The sequence below is a fragment of the Salmo salar genome, chromosome 20, assembly GCF_965601325.2.
Source record: "Salmo salar chromosome 20, fSalSal1, whole genome shotgun sequence".
Lineage (NCBI taxonomy): Eukaryota > Metazoa > Chordata > Actinopteri > Salmoniformes > Salmonidae > Salmo > Salmo salar.
This window is the reverse complement of record NC_138310.1, coordinates 84,899,664-84,909,604: the sequence shown is the minus strand read 5'-3', so window position 1 is coordinate 84,909,604 and position 9,941 is coordinate 84,899,664.

The window sequence follows — 9,941 nt, the reverse complement described above, 5'->3', positions numbered from 1 at the left end:
TTATCCTCACTTAGCCGACTACTGCATCACCACATCATCACTGACAACACAACGTTCAGTAATATAAATAGGGTGAGTTTATCCTCACTTAGCCGACTACTGCATCACCACATCATCACTGACAACACAACGTTCAGTAATATAAATAGGGTGAGTTTATCCTCACTTAGCCGACTACTGCATCACCACATCATCACTGACAACACATCGTTCCGTAATATAAATAGGGTGAGTTTATCCACACTTAGCCGACTACTGCATCACCACATCATCACTGACCACACATTCAGTAATATAAATAGGGTGAGTTTATCCGCACTTAGCCGACTACTGCATCACCACATCATCACTGACAACACAACGTTCAGTAATATAAATAGGGTGAGTTTATCCTCACTTAGCCGACTACTGCATCACCACATCATCACTGACAACACAACGTTCAGTAATATAAATAGGGTGAGTTTATCCTCACTTAGCCGACTACTGCATCACCACATCATCACTGACAACACAACGTTCAGTAATATAAATAGGGTGAGTTTATCCTCACTTAGCCGACTACTGCATCACCACATCATCACTGACAACACAACGTTCAGTAATATAAATAGGGTGAGTTTATCCTCACTTAGCCGACTACTGCAACACCACATCATCACTGACAACACAACGTTCAGTAATATAAATAGGGTGAGTTTATCCTCACTTAGCCGACTACTGCATCACCACATCATCACTGACAACACAACGTTCAGTAATATAAATAGGGTGAGTTTATCCTCACTTAGCCGACTACTGCATCACCACATCATCACTGACAACACAACGTTCAGTAATATAAATAGGGTGAGTTTATCCTCACTTAGCCGACTACTGCATCACCACATCATCACTGACAACACAACATTCAGTAACATAAATAGGGTGAGTTTATCCTCACTTAGCCGACTACTGCATCACCACATCATCACTGACAACACAACGTTCAGTAATATAAATAGGGTGAGTTTATCCTCACTTAGCCGACTACTGCATCACCACATCATCACTGACAACACAACGTTCAGTAATATAAATAGGGTGAGTTTATCTGCACTTAGCCGACTACTGCATCACCACATCATCACTGACAACACACCGTTCAGTAATATAAATAGGGTGAGTTTATCCTCACTTAGCCGACTACTGCATCACCACATCATCACTGACAACACAACGTTCAGTAATATAAATAGGGTGAGTTTATCCTCACTTAGCCGACTACTGCATCACCACATCATCACTGACAACACAACGTTCAGTAATATAAATAGGGTGAGTTTATCCTCACTTAGCCGACTACTGCAACACCACATCATCACTGACAACACAACGTTCAGTAATATAAATAGGGTGAGTTTATCCTCACTTAGCCGACTACTGCAACACCACATCATCACTGACAACACAACGTTCAGTAATATAAATAGGGTGAGTTTATCCTCACTTAGCCGACTACTGCATCACCACATCATCACTGACAACACAACGTTCAGTAATATAAATAGGGTGAGTTTATCCTCACTTAGCCGACTACTGCATCACCACATCATCACTGACAACACAACGTTCAGTAATATAAATAGGGTGAGTTTATCCTCACTTAGCCGACTACTGCATCACCACATCATCACTGAGCACTTAGCCGACTACTGCATCACCACTCATCACTGACAACACAACGTTCAGTAATATAAATAGGGTGAGTTTATCCTCACTTAGCCGACTACTGCATCACCACATCATCACTGACAACACAACGTTCAGTAATATAAATAGGGTGAGTTTATCCTCACTTAGCCGACTACTGCATCACCACATCATCACTGACAACACAACGTTCAGTAATATAAATAGGGTGAGTTTATCCTCACTTAGCCGACTACTGCATCACCACATCATCACTGACAACACAACGTTCAGTAATATAAATAGGGTGAGTTTATCCTCACTTAGCCGACTACTGCAACACCACATCATCACTGACAACACAACGTTCAGTAATATAAATAGGGTGAGTTTATCCTCACTTAGCCGACTACTGCATCACCACATCATCACTGACAACACAACGTTCAGTAATATAAATAGGGTGAGTTTATCCTCACTTAGCCGACTACTGCATCACCACATCATCACTGACAACACAACGTTCAGTAATATAAATAGGGTGAGTTTATCCTCACTTAGCCGACTACTGCATCACCACATCATCACTGACAACACAACATTCAGTAACATAAATAGGGTGAGTTTATCCTCACTTAGCCGACTACTGCATCACCACATCATCACTGACAACACAACGTTCAGTAATATAAATAGGGTGAGTTTATCCTCACTTAGCCGACTACTGCATCACCACATCATCACTGACAACACAACGTTCAGTAATATAAATAGGGTGAGTTTATCTGCACTTAGCCGACTACTGCATCACCACATCATCACTGACAACACACCGTTCAGTAATATAAATAGGGTGAGTTTATCCTCACTTAGCCGACTACTGCATCACCACATCATCACTGACAACACAACGTTCAGTAATATAAATAGGGTGAGTTTATCCTCACTTAGCCGACTACTGCATCACCACATCATCACTGACAACACAACGTTCAGTAATATAAATAGGGTGAGTTTATCCTCACTTAGCCGACTACTGCAACACCACATCATCACTGACAACACAACGTTCAGTAATATAAATAGGGTGAGTTTATCCTCACTTAGCCGACTACTGCATCACCACATCATCACTGACAACACAACGTTCAGTAATATAAATAGGGTGAGTTTATCCTCACTTAGCCGACTACTGCATCACCACATCATCACTGACAACACAACGTTCAGTAATATAAATAGGGTGAGTTTATCCTCACTTAGCCGACTACTGCATCACCACATCATCACTGACAACACATCGTTCCGTAATATAAATAGGGTGAGTTTATCCACACTTAGCCGACTACTGCATCACCACATCATCACTGACCACACATTCAGTAATATAAATAGGGTGAGTTTATCCGCACTTAGCCGACTACTGCATCACCACATCATCACTGACAACACAACGTTCAGTAATATAAATAGGGTGAGTTTATGCTCACTTAGCCGACTACTGCATCACCACATCATCACTGACAACACAACGTTCAGTAATATAAATAGGGTGAGTTTATCCTCACTTAGCCGACTACTGCATCACCACATCATCACTGACAACACAACGTTCAGTAATATAAATAGGGTGAGTTTATCCTCACTTAGCCGACTACTGCATCACCACATCATCACTGACAACACAACATTCAGTAACATAAATAGGGTGAGTTTATCCTCACTTAGCCGACTACTGCATCACCACATCATCACTGACAACACAACGTTCAGTAATATAAATAGGGTGAGTTTATCCTCACTTAGCCGACTACTGCATCACCACATCATCACTGACAACACAACGTTCAGTAATATAAATAGGGTGAGTTTATCTGCACTTAGCCGACTACTGCATCACCACATCATCACTGACAACACACCGTTCAGTAATATAAATAGGGTGAGTTTATCCTCACTTAGCCGACTACTGCATCACCACATCATCACTGACAACACAACGTTCAGTAATATAAATAGGGTGAGTTTATCCTCACTTAGCCGACTACTGCATCACCACATCATCACTGACAACACATCGTTCCGTAATATAAATAGGGTGAGTTTATCCACACTTAGCCGACTACTGCATCACCACATCATCACTGACCACACATTCAGTAATATAAATAGGGTGAGTTTATCCGCACTTAGCCGACTACTGCATCACCACATCATCACTGACAACACAACGTTCAGTAATATAAATAGGGTGAGTTTATCCTCACTTAGCCGACTACTGCATCACCACATCATCACTGACAACACAACGTTCAGTAATATAAATAGGGTGAGTTTATCCTCACTTAGCCGACTACTGCATCACCACATCATCACTGACAACACAACGTTCAGTAATATAAATAGGGTGAGTTTATCCTCACTTAGCCGACTACTGCATCACCACATCATCACTGACAACACAACGTTCAGTAATATAAATAGGGTGAGTTTATCCTCACTTAGCCGACTACTGCAACACCACATCATCACTGACAACTCAACGTTCAGTAATATAAATAGGGTGAGTTTATCCTCACTTAGCCGACTACTGCATCACCACATCATCACTGACAACACAACGTTCAGTAATATAAATAGGGTGAGTTTATCCTCACTTAGCCGACTACTGCATCACCACATCATCACTGACAACACAACGTTCAGTAATATAAATAGGGTGAGTTTATCCTCACTTAGCCGACTACTGCATCACCACATCATCACTGACAACACAACGTTCAGTAATATAAATAGGGTGAGTTTATCCTCACTTAGCCGACTACTGCATCACCACATCATCACTGACAACAAAACGTTCAGTAATATAAATAGTGTGAGTTTATCCTCACTTAGCCGACTACTGTATCACCACATCATCACTGACAACACAACGTTCAGTAATATAAATAGGGTGAGTTTATCCTCACTTAGCCGACTACTGCATCACCACATCATCACTGACAACACAACGTTCAGTAATATAAATAGGGTGAGTTTATCCTCACTTAGCCGACTACTGCATCACCACATCATCACTGACAACACAACATTCAGTAATATAAATAGGGTGAGTTTATCTGCACTTAGCCGACTACTGCATCACCACATCATCACTGACAACACAACGTTCAGTAATATAAATAGGGTGAGTTTATCCACACTTAGCCGACTACTGCATCACCACATCATCACTGACAACACAACGTTCAGTAACATAAATAGGGTGAGTTTATCCTCACTTAGCCGACTACTGCAACACCACATCATCACTGACAACACAACGTTCAGTAATATAAATAGGGTGAGTTTATCCTCACTTAGCCGACTACTGCATCACCACATCATCACTGACAACACAACGTTCAGTAATATAAATAGGGTGAGTTTATCCTCACTTAGCCGACTACTGCATCCCACATCATCACTGACAACACAACGTTCAGTAATATAAATAGGGTGAGTTTATCCTCACTTAGCCGACTACTGCATCACCACATCATCACTGACAACCACAACACAACGTTCAGTAATATAGATAGGGTGAGTTTATCCTCACTTAGCCGACTACTGCATCACCACATCATCACTGACAACACAACATTCAGTAACATAAATATGGTGAGTTTATCATCACTTAGCCGACTACTGCATCACCACATCATCACTGACAACACAACGTTCAGTAATATAAATAGGGTGAGTTTATCCTCACTTAGCCGACTACTGCATCACCACATCATCACTGACAACACAACGTTCAGTAATATAAATAGGGTGAGTTTATCTGCATTTAGCCGACTACTGCATCACCACATCATCACTGACAACACAACGTTCAGTAATATAAATAGGGTGAGTTTATCCTCACTTAGCCGACTACTGCATCACCACATCATCACTGACAACACAACGTTCAGTAATATAAATAGGGTGAGTTTATCCTCACTTAGCCGACTACTGCATCACCACATCATCACTGACAACACAACTTTCAGTAATATAAATAGGGTGAGTTTATCCTCACTTAGCCGACTACTGCATCACCACATCATCACTGACAACACATTCAGTAACATAAATAGGGTGAGTTTATCCTCACTTAGCCGACTACTGCAACACCACATCATCACTGACAACACAACGTTCAGTAATATAAATAGGGTGAGTTTATCTGCACTTAGCCGACTACTGCAACACCACATCATCACTGACAACACAACGTTCAGTAATATAAATAGGGTGAGTTTATCCTCACTTAGCCGACTACTGCATCACCACATCATCACTGACAACACAACGTTCAGTAATATAAATAGGGTGAGTTTATCCACACTTAGCCGACTATTGCATCACCACATCATCACTGACAACACATTCAGTAATATAAATAGGGTGAGTTTATCCTCACTTAGCCGACTACTGCATCACCACGTCATCACTGACAAGACAACGTTCAGTAATATAAATAGGGTGAGTTTATCCTCACTTAGCCGACTACTGCATCACCACATCATCACTGACAACACAACGTTCAGTAATATAAATAGGGTGAGTTTATCCTCACTTAGCCGACTACTGCATCACCACATCATCACTGACAACACAACGTTCAGTAATATAAATAGGGTGAGTTTATCCTCACTTAGCCGACTACTGCAACACCACATCATCACTGACAACACAACGTTCAGTAATATAAATAGGGTGAGTTTATCCTCACTTAGCCGACTACTGCATCACCACATCATCACTGACAACACAACGTTCAGTAATATAAATAGGGTGAGTTTATCCTCACTTAGCCGACTACTGCATCACCACATCATCACTGACAACACAACGTTCAGTAATATAAATAGGGTGAGTTTATCCTCACTTAGCCGACTACTGCATCACCACATCATCACTGACAACACAACATTCAGTAACATAAATAGGGTGAGTTTATCCTCACTTAGCCGACTACTGCATCACCACATCATCACTGACAACACAACGTTCAGTAATATAAATAGGGTGAGTTTATCCTCACTTAGCCGACTACTGCATCACCACATCATCACTGACAACACAACGTTCAGTAATATAAATAGGGTGAGTTTATCTGCACTTAGCCGACTACTGCATCACCACATCATCACTGACAACACACCGTTCAGTAATATAAATAGGGTGAGTTTATCCTCACTTAGCCGACTACTGCATCACCACATCATCACTGACAACACAACGTTCAGTAATATAAATAGGGTGAGTTTATCCTCACTTAGCCGACTACTGCATCACCACATCATCACTGACAACACATCGTTCCGTAATATAAATAGGGTGAGTTTATCCACACTTAGCCGACTACTGCATCACCACATCATCACTGACCACACATTCAGTAATATAAATAGGGTGAGTTTATCCGCACTTAGCCGACTACTGCATCACCACATCATCACTGACAACACAACGTTCAGTAATATAAATAGGGTGAGTTTATGCTCACTTAGCCGACTACTGCATCACCACATCATCACTGACAACACAACGTTCAGTAATATAAATAGGGTGAGTTTATCCTCACTTAGCCGACTACTGCATCACCACATCATCACTGACAACACAACGTTCAGTAATATAAATAGGGTGAGTTTATCCTCACTTAGCCGACTACTGCATCACCACATCATCACTGATCACTTAGCCGACTACTGCATCACCACATCATCACTGACAACACAACGTTCAGTAATATAAATAGGGTGAGTTTATCTGCACTTAGCCGACTACTGCATCACCACATCATCACTGACAACACAACGTTCAGTAATATAAATAGGGTGAGTTTATCCTCACTTAGCCGACTACTGCATCACCACATCATCACTGACAACACAACGTTCAGTAATATAAATAGGGTGAGTTTATTCACTAACTTAGCCGACTACTGCATCACCACCATCACCACATCATCACTGACAACACAACGTTCAGTAATATAAATAGGGTGAGTTTATCCTCACTTAGCCGACTACTGCATCACCACATCATCACTGACAACACAACGTTCAGTAATATAAATAGGGTGAGTTTATCCTCACTTAGCCGACTACTGCATCACCACATCATCACTGACAACACAACGTTCAGTAATATAAATAGGGTGAGTTTATCCTCACTTAGCCGACTACTGCATCACCACATCATCACTGACAACACAACGTTCAGTAATATAAATAGGGTGAGTTTATCCTCACTTAGCCGACTACTGCATCACCACATCATCACTGACAACACAACGTTCAGTAATATAAATAGGGTGAGTTTATCCTCACTTAGCCGACTACTGCATCACCACATCATCACTGACAACACAACGTTCAGTAATATAAATAGGGTGAGTTTATCCTCACTTAGCCGACTACTGCATCACCACATCATCACTGACAACACAACGTTCAGTAATATAAATAGGGTGAGTTTATCCTCACTTAGCCGACTACTGCATCACCACATCATCACTGACAACACAACGTTCAGTAATATAAATAGGGTGAGTTTATCCTCACTTAGCCGACTACTGCATCACCACATCATCACTGACAACACAACGTTCAGTAATATAAATAGGGTGAGTTTATCCTCACTTAGCCGACTACTGCATCACCACATCATCACTGACAACACAACGTTCAGTAATATAAATAGGGTGAGTTTATCCTCACTTAGCCGACTACTGCATCACCACATCATCACTGACAACACAACGTTCAGTAATATAAATAGGGTGAGTTTATCCTCACTTAGCCGACTACTGCATCACCACATCATCACTGACAACACAACGTTCAGTAATATAAATAGGGTGAGTTTATCCTCACTTAGCCGACTACTGCATCACCACATCATCACTGACAACACAACGTTCAGTAATATAAATAGGGTGAGTTTATCCTCACTTAGCCGACTACTGCATCACCACATCATCACTGACAACACAACGTTCAGTAATATAAATAGGGTGAGTTTATCCTCACTTAGCCGACTACTGCATCACCACATCATCACTGACAACACAACGTTCAGTAATATAAATAGGGTGAGTTTATCCTCACTTAGCCGACTACTGCATCACCACATCATCACTGACAACACAACGTTCAGTAATATAGATAGGGTGAGTTTATCCTCACTTAGCCGACTACTGCATCACCACATCATCACTGACAACACAACATTCAGTAACATAAATATGGTGAGTTTATCATCACTTAGCCGACTACTGCATCACCACATCATCACTGACAACACAACGTTCAGTAATATAAATAGGGTGAGTTTATCCTCACTTAGCCGACTACTGCATCACCACATCATCACTGACAACACAACGTTCAGTAATATAAATAGGGTGAGTTTATCTGCATTTAGCCGACTACTGCATCACCACATCATCACTGACAACACAACGTTCAGTAATATAAATAGGGTGAGTTTATCCTCACTTAGCCCACTACTGCATCACCACATCATCACTGACAACACAACGTTCAGTAATATAAATAGGGTGAGTTTATCCTCACTTAGCCGACTACTGCATCACCACATCATCACTGACAACACAACGTTCAGTAATATAAATAGGGTGAGTTTATCCTCACTTAGCCGACTACTGCATCACCACATCATCACTGACAACACAACGTTCAGTAATATAAATAGGGTGAGTTTATCCTCACTTAGCCGACTACTGCAACACCACATCATCACTGACAACACAACGTTCAGTAATATAAATAGGGTGAGTTTATCCTCACTTAGCCGACTACTGCATCACCACATCATCACTGACAACACAACGTTCAGTAATATAAATAGGGTGAGTTTATCCTCACTTAGCCGACTACTGCATCACCACATCATCACTGACAACACAACGTTCAGTAATATAAATAGGGTGAGTTTATCCTCACTTAGCCGACTACTGCATCACCACATCATCACTGACAACACAACATTCAGTAACATAAATAGGGTGAGTTTATCCTCACTTAGCCGACTACTGCATCACCACATCATCACTGACAACACAACGTTCAGTAATATAAATAGGGTGAGTTTATCCTCACTTAGCCGACTACTGCATCACCACATCATCACTGACAACACAACGTTCAGTAATATAAATAGGGTGAGTTTATCTGCACTTAGCCGACTACTGCATCACCACATCATCA